We start from the raw sequence: 12,670 nt of genomic DNA on the forward strand, positions 1-12,670 counted from the left end.
GAATTAGCTCCCCTAGATAAATTGCCATTTACTCTTCACTGAAAGAACAGGTTACAAACTTCATCTTGACTGGTGGAAGTAATGGTCTCAGGACCAGGCAAGGATGAATCATTTATTTCAGTACATTAATAAAGTAAGTATTTTTGCATTTCTACTCCACTACAATCCAAGATGTAAGATTGTGAGCAAGGTTTATGCCGCGACTCATATTCATATCTTCTTAAAAAATGAAAACTGTTAGAGTTGTATTTACACACACGTCCCAGTTGGAAAAAGTTTCAATATAGTTGAGAGTTGCTTATTAAGTTGAATTGTGCAGGATATCTAGGGTTTTCCTATATTATTTTGACCTAGATAATGCTAGATAATATGTTTCATTGATTTTTTTTTTTCACTTTATTATTACTTTGGGGGGAGCATTATGTAGAAACAGCTTAAAATGAGTTCTGCTTGAAATTCCCAATGGTTTTTGGTAAGAAGACTAGCATTCTACTTGTGTGCTGAAGTGTAGTACAGGGAGATGGAATGACTTTCTTAAAGCATGCTTCCTTAATCCTGGATATACATCAGAATCATGTGGAATTTGGTTTTTAAACAAAAATCACACCTGCGGAGATTCTGCCTTAATTACTCTGGGGTAGAGTTCAAACACTGGTATTTTTAGAAGCTTCCAGAAGATTTTCATGTAATCTTCATCCAGATTAATAAACCAATGGTTCTTCAAGTGTTATTGGTCCTCAAACCACCAGCTTAACATCATCTGGAAACTTGTTAAAAATGTAAATTGTCAAGCTCTGCTACAGACTTACTGAATCTGACACTCTGGGCATGAAGTCCAGTGGTCTGTAATGCAATAGACCATAGAGATGACTTTGATAGACACTAATTGTTCCTTAAACTTGAGCCTGCATCAGAATCAGAATTTCTGATACCGTAGGTTTGGGGTGAGGCTCAAGAATTTGTATTTCTAGCTAGTTTCCATGTGATGCTGATGCTGTTAGTTGGGGGACTACACTTTGGGTATTATAGGTTAAAGTGTTCTAGCAAATGTAAGCTGAGACTAACAAGGCAGCATATTTATAGGTGTTTTCAATATGTTATGTATTACTCTTCTTAGTCTAAGACTTACTCCTTTTTTAAAGACGGCCTTTGTAAAACCTTTAGTTTCAAATCTTACCAGGTGATGCTTCACAGTCTCTGTCCAACTTCTAGAACAAAAACTATGTGTGTGCAGGAACTCTTGTCTTCTTCATTACTGGGTGTGAATTTAGCACAGTTTGACTCCCAATAAATATTTATGGAATGAAAGAGAAAGTGAAAGTTTATTTTGATTGAGCTCATCAGTAAATTCAGCTTAGCAAAAGATTGGACTTACTGTTTTCAGTAGTTGCTTTACTCAGTGAAACAGGCTGTTTTGAAAGCATCTTGACTAGATATATTTTGGTTAAAAGATTGAATTCTGTCCAGTTTGGCAACTGGCAACAAACAAACGTCTATAAACTGGATTTTTCAGTTCTGAACCAGTTATCATGAAGCTGGGTAGACATCAGTTGATGCTGCCACAGCAGTTATTTTGTGTTCAAATGGTCCTAATATCTATAAACCTCTAATCCTTTCAGTCATAGAATTATGAATCTGCCATCAGCAACTGACAAAGAACAGAGCAGTTCACTGATAAAGGAGAAACTATCTCTTTCCTCATTCTTTTGTACACATGTTCTGATAATTATAGCACTGGAAATGGAAATATGGAAGACTGTCTATGACCTTTTAAATGGGTTTGGAGGATTTTCCCATTGTTTTTTTTATGGGTGTGATATACCTGTATGATAGCAGAGAATGAGAAGTAATGATGATTTTTGGTACATGGTTTCTAGAAGGATAATTTCTTTCTTTCTCTCTTTTACCAGGAGATAAGGAAGAAAAGACTTCTAGGAATTAAAGATTTAGGAAGAAAGGAGGGGAGCTGCTCCGTGGGAAAGGTTGTCATGGATGTAATCTCAAAAACACTCTTCTTGCTACAGCGGGGCTCCTCGTACCCTGCGTCGCTTTTACAGGGATTTGGATGAAAACTTCAACTCAACAATTTCATGGAGTTGAGAGCAGAAAGTTGATTGTTTAATACGTGATCTCCACCTGTGTGTAAAAACAGAGCATATTTAGCATATTTTACCCCGATCTCAAAAGATGTCAGATTCAGTCACATTTAGCATATTTCATCAAGATCTCAAAAAGACTTTGGAAATTATCAAATTAGCAAGTGATGTGTTATCTGGACCACATGCTCAAGTCACCAGTTGACTACCAAAAAATAAGTTAAAAAGAAGCAATATTGCTGAATGTTGATAAACGGCTTTATCAGCCATCAGGAAGACTCAAAATGAAACATATTACCTGTTTGGTGTTTGGAGAGGATTCCAAAAGAAGGTAGAAAGATGTGTTTAGGAGAAAGAGAAAAGAATCAGAATTTAATGATCTAGAAAAAAACACTTACAGATGACAAAAATAGTAAAAACTACCCCCACACAACCTAAATGCATAATCAGTTATTTCAATGACTTTAAAATAAATATTATAAAATGTATAATACATTAATGTATATATAGTAAATAAATGAATATGAAATATAAGATGGCATTTAGTACAGAGCAAAGGCAGACATATAATTAGAAACTTAAAAAGGAAGGAAAAGAAGATAAAAGCAAGCTTTTTCACTCAGAAATTGGGATACACTTGACTTTGTGCATAAATTTAGTCATTGACCTTTAGAAGTGCAACTGTGCAAAGGGCTAGCAAGGATATGAAAATCAAGAGTTATCGCACACTCTTGGTATAGCACTTCCAGTTTCCATGACTTTGGAAAATTAAATGTCTTTGCAACACCAAAAACTTGGAAATGTCCATTGGGAGAAGAATTTATAATTTGCGTATATTGATAAATGAATGAAAAAGGTACTATCTTTATAGATGTAGATTTACCTTGAAATTTTAATTTTGGGTAAAAAAAAGTTGCAGAATGGAAAGGAAAGAATGAGAATACTTAGGTAAAGTTTAAAGCAAACAATGCATGGCTTATGAATACATTAGGACAGTAGGCCCCTGCAGGCAAGGGGAGAGAGTGACTGAGAAAGGAATGCAAAAGTGAATTTGGAAAAAATTGACTTGACAAAAAGTATGTGTGATTTAAATATTCAATTTTTTTTTTAATGCTTAATAATTTCTGGAGGTCCGCTAGATCATTTTATTTTTGGAAGATTATAGTGTTTAAAAAGTTGAAGGAACAAGGAAATTGACACTGTATGGTTCTGTCTCAGCATGGAGCAGAAGAGAATGTTGTGCTAATTCCATCATTTATTTGGGCAAGTGTTTATTGACCTTTGTGAGTACAGTACTAGGAATGACATTATGGTTAAATTGATACATATCTGTCTTTCAAGAGTTTGCAATTTCTAAGCCCCACCTGATCAAGGAAAATTAAAGGAGGCTGAAATTCTAGGTAAAGTTTCCTGATTCCTATGGTATTTTGTAAACAGTTCTAGTCTCTGTCAGCCATGCAATCTTTGCTATAAATTTAATGTCACTGTAAAAAGAAATTCAATCCAAGAAAAATCAAAGTATATCCTTTTTCATTTAATGGTTAAATATTGAAAAAATGTTATTTCTATGTGTTCTGATCATTACAAGCTTCTTCCTAAGAACTAACCACTAATGCTTTGTTATAAAACTTCAACTTTCTAAAGATCTCATAGCAGGGTAACCAATTAAAGGAAGCCATTAAGGAAATGTATTGCAATTGAGTTTACATTCAGCAGATAGACCTTGTTGGTAGATAAGAGAAATCTTTTCAATGTGGGCTATTTATTAATTTTTACTTTTTATCATGTTGATTATCACAGCATGAGGCATTCTTTTAGATTAAAAATATTGCGAAATGTTAAATTTAAAAATGAAAAAGCCAATATGCACAATTAAACAATTATCACTTTCAACCTAGACTCACAAATGAAAATAAATAGGTAAGACAAGAGCACATAAACACTTAGGGGGTCTCAGTTATACTCGCTGCCTTGTGGCAGCTCCATTAACTTGACACCTTAGGTTGTTTGTAAGAAATTACTGTCTTGCCTCAGGAATGGAGTAGAGTTAATGCTTCTTCATAAGCCTGGGATCTCTCTCCCTCATCGTGAGGGTAGGCATTCTCCCATCATAGGTGGGTGGATATGTGTTTTAGTATGTGGCATTTAACGAATGAATAATCTACCTTCTTTCTCTCAAAATAAGTTTTCAATTCTATTAAATAGGGTAGTAAGTTTGCCACTTGAGTCAAAGCCCATGCTTCAAATACATAACAATGATAGAGAAAACAAAACAAAAAAAACACAACATCAATGGCAACAACAAAAGCACTTTATACAGGCTCAAAACCAAAATTATATACTTTCCTGAACCAGAGATGGAACAGATGCAGAAGCTATGGTGTCAGGGCTACTGGTCTCCAGGACTTGAACAGATAATGGCAATGATATTCCGCAATGGATCATCTGCTTGAAGCCACCCAAAGGACAGTGGTCAGAATATTCTACTCCAAAATGGGCTAGAAAAAGCAGAAACTTAAGAATCTAAGGCTGCATGAGGACAAGATCAAAGCTATGTGATCAGAAAATGCAACAAACTACAGCTGGATAGATGACAGGAAGTGCAAAATCCCCAATGGCTAAGCAGGAAAGAGATCTGCACCACAGCTACAAGGACAGAGGCCCAGTGAGGAGGGCGGGCAAAGCCAAAACCATGAGACAAAGACAGGTAAGAAAAGGGAGAATGAAGTGGAAAAAAGAGAGAGAAAAAACACATGCACACCCACAAAACTCCCCACTCAAAATGAGCATTTCTACCAAAATTGCAAAAACAAATGAAAAATCAAAGATAGATATACTGTGTCTTTGTATATTTCTCTATATAAATATAGACATATATATAAAACGATATATATTTTATAAATTAACTAAAAAAAAATTTATCCCAGATAACCTTAATTTTGTGTAAAAGCCTTAGAATAGTTTAAACATACTAAATTACAATATTATAATATTTAAATTCTACAAAAAACGCATAATACATAAAGTTAAAGGACAATAAATAGTGGGAAAATATTATGCACATAAGTGACAAATGATTATTCTCTTGTATATATTAAGAATTTAGCAAGTCAGTAAGCAAAAGACAAACAACTCAAGGGTCATGAACAAGATTCATAAAAGAGGAAAAAGGCACATTAAGACAGGAAAAGATGTTCAGTCTAAATATTCTCAGGAAAATGAAAAATAAAATATTTCACATGCATCTGATTGGTAAAATTTAAAATGTCTGCCAATAACATGTATTGGATAGAGTGTCCTCTTCAGTATCCTAAAATAAAACTCACAGGTAATATTACCTGCCTATACATATACTTTTAAACACCCAACAATATGATATTATAGCATCATAATATATAATACAGGAATTAAAATATGAAAAGAGGAATAAAAGAAAATAATTTATAATATGATCACATAGTTTGATACATAAATGCTTTGGCACAACAAGATAACGTCAGGCATTTGAATCTATATCACCATGACAGCACAACAATGAGTACAGACAAATCCTAGGATCTTTGTGCACATCTAAATCTCCTCACAAAAAAATGTGTGTTTTTTCTACAATTTACACAGTGGTTTAAGTCATTGAAAATTCAGCATAAATTAAAACTAAGGAAAAAATACTTTGGATTTATGTGAAGGGTAATTTATGTTATAGTTTTGATAATTGCACAGAAGTATTTTTTTTTTATTTAATGGGTTTTTTTTGGAACCTTCATGAATGTCCAGTTATATCTTCAAAAGTTCTTTGAGAAGCAAAACAATTCTTCTCATGGAGGGACTGTCACATGCATTGTTAGTCATCTCATATTCCTGACCCCACCCACATAATGCCAGTGGCACTTTCCAATCGTTATGTCAACCCAGACCTTCCCCACAAGTTTCCAGTGCCTCTCAGAACGCTGTACTATCCTCTGTAAGAAGCCCAGACATAGAGCAAAGAAGACTCTCTCAGTGCATTGATTGTGATATCAATCAGCGCAACTTACAGGGCAGTTTGTCAATTTATAATAAATTTAAACGTGTCATTCTCTAATACCAAGCAATTCTACTCAGAAGCATATACTCCAGAGAAACCCTAGCTTACGATGTAGGGAAGAAAGTACATGAGTGATTATTGCAACACAGAGAAAAGTTGAAACGACCTAAATGTCTATAAACAAGAGAAGAGATAAACAGATTGTAACACACTGTTGCAATGGAATGCTTGATAGATATACATGTAAGAGATAGAGCTATGCATATGAATGGATTAATTTCTAAAACATAATTTTGAGAAAAATTCATAGAAGGAGCTGTACAGTATGGTGTCAATTACATGCATTTTTAAAATATGAAACCAATGCATTACATTGTCAAATGTACATACATATGTAGTAAACAAACAATAACTCACATCAGTGTTGAGACAGTCTCTTCCTCCAGAAAGGGAAGGATGCGAATCTAGTCTGTAATTTCCTAACAAAAGGTTCAAAATGGATGTGTCACAATGTTAATATTGTTAACCAGTTATCTATGAGAGTCTCTCAGATTATTCTCTATAATAATGCAAAGTTATTTTTTCAACTATATTATTTTAGCTAACCAGAGTCTGTATCTCAGGGCATGGTACTCTGCCAGTAACAAATGAGAAAAAGCTATTTTTACATAAGTCTTTCATCCTATATTTGAAATATTTCCTTACAAATAAATTTTCCCACAGATCTCTATTGATAGCCTCAATTCTTTTCTGTGTTATATGAAAACCACAGTATTTGATTGGATAAAACAATGTAACATCCGTCTTTTTTTCTTGGCTTGTAGCATAATGTCTAACTTATACATCATCTACAAGGAATAAACAGCTGAAATGTGGGGGTAGATTTGGTGTGAAAATAAACAGATGAAATGTGTGTACAGATGAAATAAATTTGCTCTGTGTTAGGGACTTTATTTCAGAGAACGGTTATCCTGGGAAAAAAAATTTATGCTAAAATAGAGGTGTTTTCCTTAATCTCTCAAACTTTAAAAAGCAAAAATAATTTCCTGGGTTATTTCTAAATATTGCAGACATTTTGCCACATACGTTAAAGGAGAGAGAACCTCCTTATGTTTCTTTCCTCTTTTTTCCTTTTGGTTTTAACTGCCAAGATTTATACAGTAAGAAATTACAAATAGGGTAGTGTTTAAAGCTATGCAACAGCTGTTGAAAACTTTTATTTCACTTTTGAACTTTGGACAACTGCAGACTAGCAGGGACTTCACAGCATAAAAGCTGTCAGGCAGTGACCTTTCAAACACCACCCTCTGTGTAACGCTGGGCAATTGGAGTAAAGGACGGTATAGGAGAATGATGAGGCGTCAAGGTGATGAAAAAAGATGAGGATCCATTCATGTTATCTTACTTATGACTCTGGATTGGTTAAGACAATTCCAATTTAAATTATTATTTGTATTGCATTTATTTTGTTTTCACAAACACATAAGATATTAACAGTCTAGATATTTACTCTGAGGGGAACGTACCCAAGAACTAAAATCAAATTCTGGGACTCAGAACATACAGGTCGTTTCAGAATCACCTCTTATACAGAACGCCAAAATAATTCCTATTGCTGCACAGGTATGGTATTTATTAAAAGTATTCGATAAGTTTTGTTGAACAATTAGATTAATTGGATTTGTCACAGTAGGGCATCATGCTTCATTTAACCCAAGAATCAGCTTCCATCAGTAGCATCAGATGATGTTTTAGAGTTGCAGGAATATCTATCATGATGACAATTCAGAGATTAGCTTTATTTATGAAAAATGCTCATTTCTATTAAAGCTCATTATGCATTGTCCTCATTGATTTATCCAAAATTTTATTGAGGTACTTTCACATAGACCCTAGTCCAGTGTGTAATAAAAACTCTTTATTAACTGTAAATTTACTATGTTAAAAATGTTAGAATTAAGAGCCTAGAAATAAAAACACGTATCTATATAAACCTAATCTTTGACAAAGGAGCCAAGAACATACAATAGAGAAAGGAAAGTCTCTTCAATAAACGGTGTTGGGAAAACTGGACAGCCACATGCAAAAGAATGAAAGTAAATCTTCTTATCTCACACAATACGCAAAAATTAATTCAAAATGGATTAAAGATTTGAAAATGAGATCTGAAACCAAAACATCTCTAGAAGAAAATATAGACAGCTCTTTGACATTGGTCTTTGCATTTTTCTAATACCGTGTCTACTCAGGCAAGAGAAACAAAAAACAATAAGCAAATGGGATTACATCAGACTAAAAACCTTCAGTACACCAAAGAAACTGTCAATAAAATGAAAAGACAGCGCACCAACTGGGAGAAAATATTTGCAAATCATATTTCTGACAAGTGTTTAATATCCAAAATATATAAAGAACCCATACAACCCAACAACAACAAAAAAAACAAACTTGAGCAAAAAATTGGCAGAGGATGTGAAAGATATTTTTCCAAAGAAGATAAACAGGTGGCCAACAGACACATGAAAAGATGTTCAACATCACTTATTATTAGGGAAATGCAAATCAAAACTACAGTTAGATATCACCTCACCCCCATCAGAATGACTGTAATTAACAAGATAAGAAATAGAAAGTGTTGGAGAGGATGTGGAGAAAAGGGAACTCTCATACACTGCTGGTGGGAATGCAAACGTGTGCAGCCTCTAGGGAAAACAGTATGAAGATTTCTCAAACTACTAAAAATAGACATAGAATATGATCTAGCTATTTCCCTACTGAGTATTTATCCAAAGAGCATGAAATCAATAATTCAAAAAGATATATGCATCCCTGTGTCCATCGTAGCATTATTCACAATAGCCAAGATGTGGAAGCAATCCAAGTGCCGATCAATGGATGAATGGATGAAAAAGATGTAGTGTATATATGTATACCACAATGGAATACTACTTTGCCATAAAAAAGACAAAATCATGCCATTTGTGACAATGTGGATGGAACTTGAGGGTATTATGCTAAGTGAAATAAGTCAGACGGAGAAAGACAATTACCATATGATTTCACTCGTATGTGGAAGATAAACACATAGATAAGGAGAACAGATCAGTGCTTACCAGAGCGGAAGGGGGTGGGGGAAACCAAAAGGGGTAAAAGGGCACCTATGTAGGGTGATGAATAAAAACTAGACTGTTGGTAGTAAACACAATGCAGTCTATACAGAAACTGATATAGAATAATGTACACCTGAAATGTACACAATTTTTTAAGCCAATAGGTTATAGTTTTAGATAGGGTGACCAGGGAAGGTCTTTCTGAATCAGCGGATATTTGAGTGAAGGTGGGAAGAAAGTGAGAAAGCAAATCTATGAGAAGAGATTTCCAGGTAGAAGAATCAGCAAGTGCAAAGATCCCAAGGTTGGAATGTGCCTGGTATGTTCAAACACCAAAGACTAGGCCAGGATGAAGCCCTCACATGTTTGTCTGGACCTCTGAAGTCAAGTGTCTTGGTCAACTGCCTCAACCATTCTCAGTTCTCTCCACCATAACTCTCTTGAGTTACAAAAACCAGGACTACAAGGATGCATTTTTATTTCCTACAAGAAACAGTAACACTTGGAATTCAGTTTAGCATCCTTCTTGAAGGGCAGTATTTTTCAGCCAAACCTCTTTCCCCAATTTCCCAGCTCCGAATTTTATAGCATGTCTTCCTTAAAGTTGGCATGATTCAAAATATTTTGACTTCTTCAAATTGTATTTACTACTGTCAGTATTAAAGGGGGCTATATATCTATATTGAAAAAGGCAACTGAGATTTCATAAAGGAAAACTGGGGTATCTGAATTCTACTTGTTGTTTGGAATAATGTTGCTGCACTATGTTCTCAGACCAATTAAATTGTTTAAATGGAGGAAAAAATAAGAATTGCATCAATTTATTATTGGCATATTATATAGCTAGAAGTTGTAAAAATGCCACTTGACTATTATGCACAAATAATTGCTGACTTATATGGATTTCTTTTTCAGTGAGCACAAATGTACTCTAAGTATATCCCTTGGTTAGAGAATCTTTCTGAGGTACTAAACTCGTTTTCGAATTTGCTTTATCCTGAACAAACTAAAGAAACTTAAAACCTAATCCTGAACTCTTATCTGTATAGTATGATTTGTAAGATTTACATGCTGTTTCAATTAATTATAAAAACACTGGTAAAACACTTTATTCTGATGCATTCATACATTGCTTCAAATTGTTACAATTACTGTGGCTGTGAAATATATCTGGTACTATTAGCTACCTCTCACCTCTTCAGTTTTTCACTTTTTCAATTACTTTCCTAAATACATTAACTCGATATTCTTATCAGCATAAAATCGCTCTGGTTAGTTCCAAAAACGTCCTGTTTGTTTTTTAAATTTACTTTACTGTATTATAATTTATATAAAATATAATAATTTTCATTGCACAGTTCAATGGGTTTTATCCAGGTAATCATCACTAATTTAAGATAGGAAACATTTTCACCACCAGAAATGTTCTTTAATGCTTCTTCCCAATCACCACCCGCCTCTGGCCCCAGGCAACTGCTGCTCTGCTTTCTATCACTGCAGATTAAACTTGTCTTTTCTCTAGTTTTACGTGAATGGAAAGGTACAGCATGTGCTCATTTGTGTCTGGATTCTTTGACATGGCTTTGGTTTGATCACATGGTTGTCTACCACTAGTTTGTTTCTTTTTGTTTCTGAGTGGTCTTTCAGTGCATAGTACATCACAGTTTATTTATTCGTTTGTCTGTTGGTGGACGTTGTTAGGGTTGTTTCCAATTTTTGACTATTATGAATGCAGCTTCTCTAAATAACAGTATGCAAGTCTTTGTGTGGACATATTTTCGTTTCTCTTCCCTTTAACAGTATAACTGCCTTATTGCATGAAAATGCATGTTTAACATTTTAAGCAACTGTAAAACATTTTTTCCAAATTGGTTGAACCAGTTTAAATTTCCACCAGCAATGCATGAGAGTTTCAGTTACTCCACGTCCTCACCAACACTTGATGTCATTAGTGTGTGTTTTAATTTTAGCCATTCTAATGAGTGTGTAAAAGTATCTCCCTATGGATTTTTTTTTCTGCTTTATCTCTCCAAATCCCCACATACATAGTTGTATATCTTAGTTGCAGGTCCTTCTAGTTGTGGCATTCCCTATGGATTTTATTTACATTTGCCCAAGGCTAATATTGTTGAATATCTTTTCATGTGTTTACTCGCCATTTGTATATCTTTTATTTCTGATGTGTCTAACTCTTTCCCTCATTTTAAAAATTGGGTTTCTGTCACTATTATGGAGTTATAGAAGATTTTTTAACATATGTTCTGGAAATTAGTTCTTTGTCATATATACATGTCAGTGTTGCATATATTTTCTCTCAGTCTTTGGTTTGTCTTTTCATGATTAGTACTTTCTGGGCCCTATATAAGAAATTTTTTCTTTCCACATGGATCCAAAACTTTTTTCCTATGCTTCTTTCTAAAAGTTTTATAATGTTAATGTTTACGTTAATGTCTACCATCTGTTTTGAGTTAACTTTCATTTATGCTGGGAGGTAAAGTTTGAGCTTCCTTGTTTTTCATATGTATATCCATATATCCCAGCACCATTTGTGGTAAAGATGATTTTCCTATTGTATTACCTTGGTACTTTTATGGAAAATAAGTTAACTATGTATGTATCACTCTGAACTCATATATACATGATAAATAGATTTCGGGACTATCTATTCTGTTGCATTGATCTGTAGATCTATTCTTACTCCAATAATATATTATCTTATTTACTCTTAATTTAGGTTAAGTCTTCAAATAAAGGAAAATTTCCCACTGTGTTCTTTTTCAATATCGTTTTGGCTGTTTTGGACCATTTTCATTACCATTTAAATTTTAAAATCAGTTTATGAATTTCTAAAGAAATCCTATTAGGTTTTAGTTGGGATTGCACTGAATCTATGACTTTGGGGCAAATTTTAAAAGATGGCTAATAATCAATGAAAATAGTATATCTCTCCATTTATTTATGTCTTTGATTTCCTTTGTCAATGTTTCATAGTTATCAGTTTACAAGTCTTGCCAATGTTTTGTTAAATTTATCCTTAAGTTTTTTGGGGTTTTTGTGGTAATTTAAGTTCCAATAATTTATTGATATTGAATTGATTTCTGATACTGATCTTGTATCTTGAGACTGCAAAACTCCCTGTGCTAGTATGGAAATTCTCTCTACACAAAGGAGGCCAGTTTTGGGTCCCTTTATTTGTTTTATTTGTTTTTCTTTTCTCAGTGATTGCAATCTTGCCTTGCCTATTGTCCAGTGTCTGAAAGCAGTTATTTTATATATCTCATCCAGTTTCCTGGTTGTTTAGAGTGGGAAGGTAATTCCTGACCCCATTGTTTCCTCATGGCCATAAGTGAAAGTCCACAGTGATCTCTACTTTTTTTCCTTTAATTGTTAATATTAAATGTATATGATATAATTTAAGGAGATTGTATTCTTTAAAATAT

General features: G+C 33.8%; 1 long non-coding RNA gene across 1 annotated transcript in view; it reads left to right on the forward strand.

Annotated features, from left to right (window-relative positions):
- Positions 1-8,567, forward strand: part of LOC106780925 (uncharacterized) — a 60,671-nt gene extending 52,104 nt beyond the window's left edge. The window contains exon 4 of the long non-coding RNA XR_011441484.1: positions 1,911-8,567. This is a non-coding gene — a long non-coding RNA (uncharacterized lncRNA). The remainder of the gene's footprint in view (positions 1-1,910) is intronic.
- The last annotated feature ends 4,103 nt before the right edge of the window (positions 8,568-12,670 follow it).

Source organism: Equus caballus, chromosome 8 (genome assembly GCF_041296265.1).
Source record: "Equus caballus isolate H_3958 breed thoroughbred chromosome 8, TB-T2T, whole genome shotgun sequence".
NCBI classification, from domain to species: Eukaryota; Metazoa; Chordata; class Mammalia; order Perissodactyla; family Equidae; genus Equus; species Equus caballus.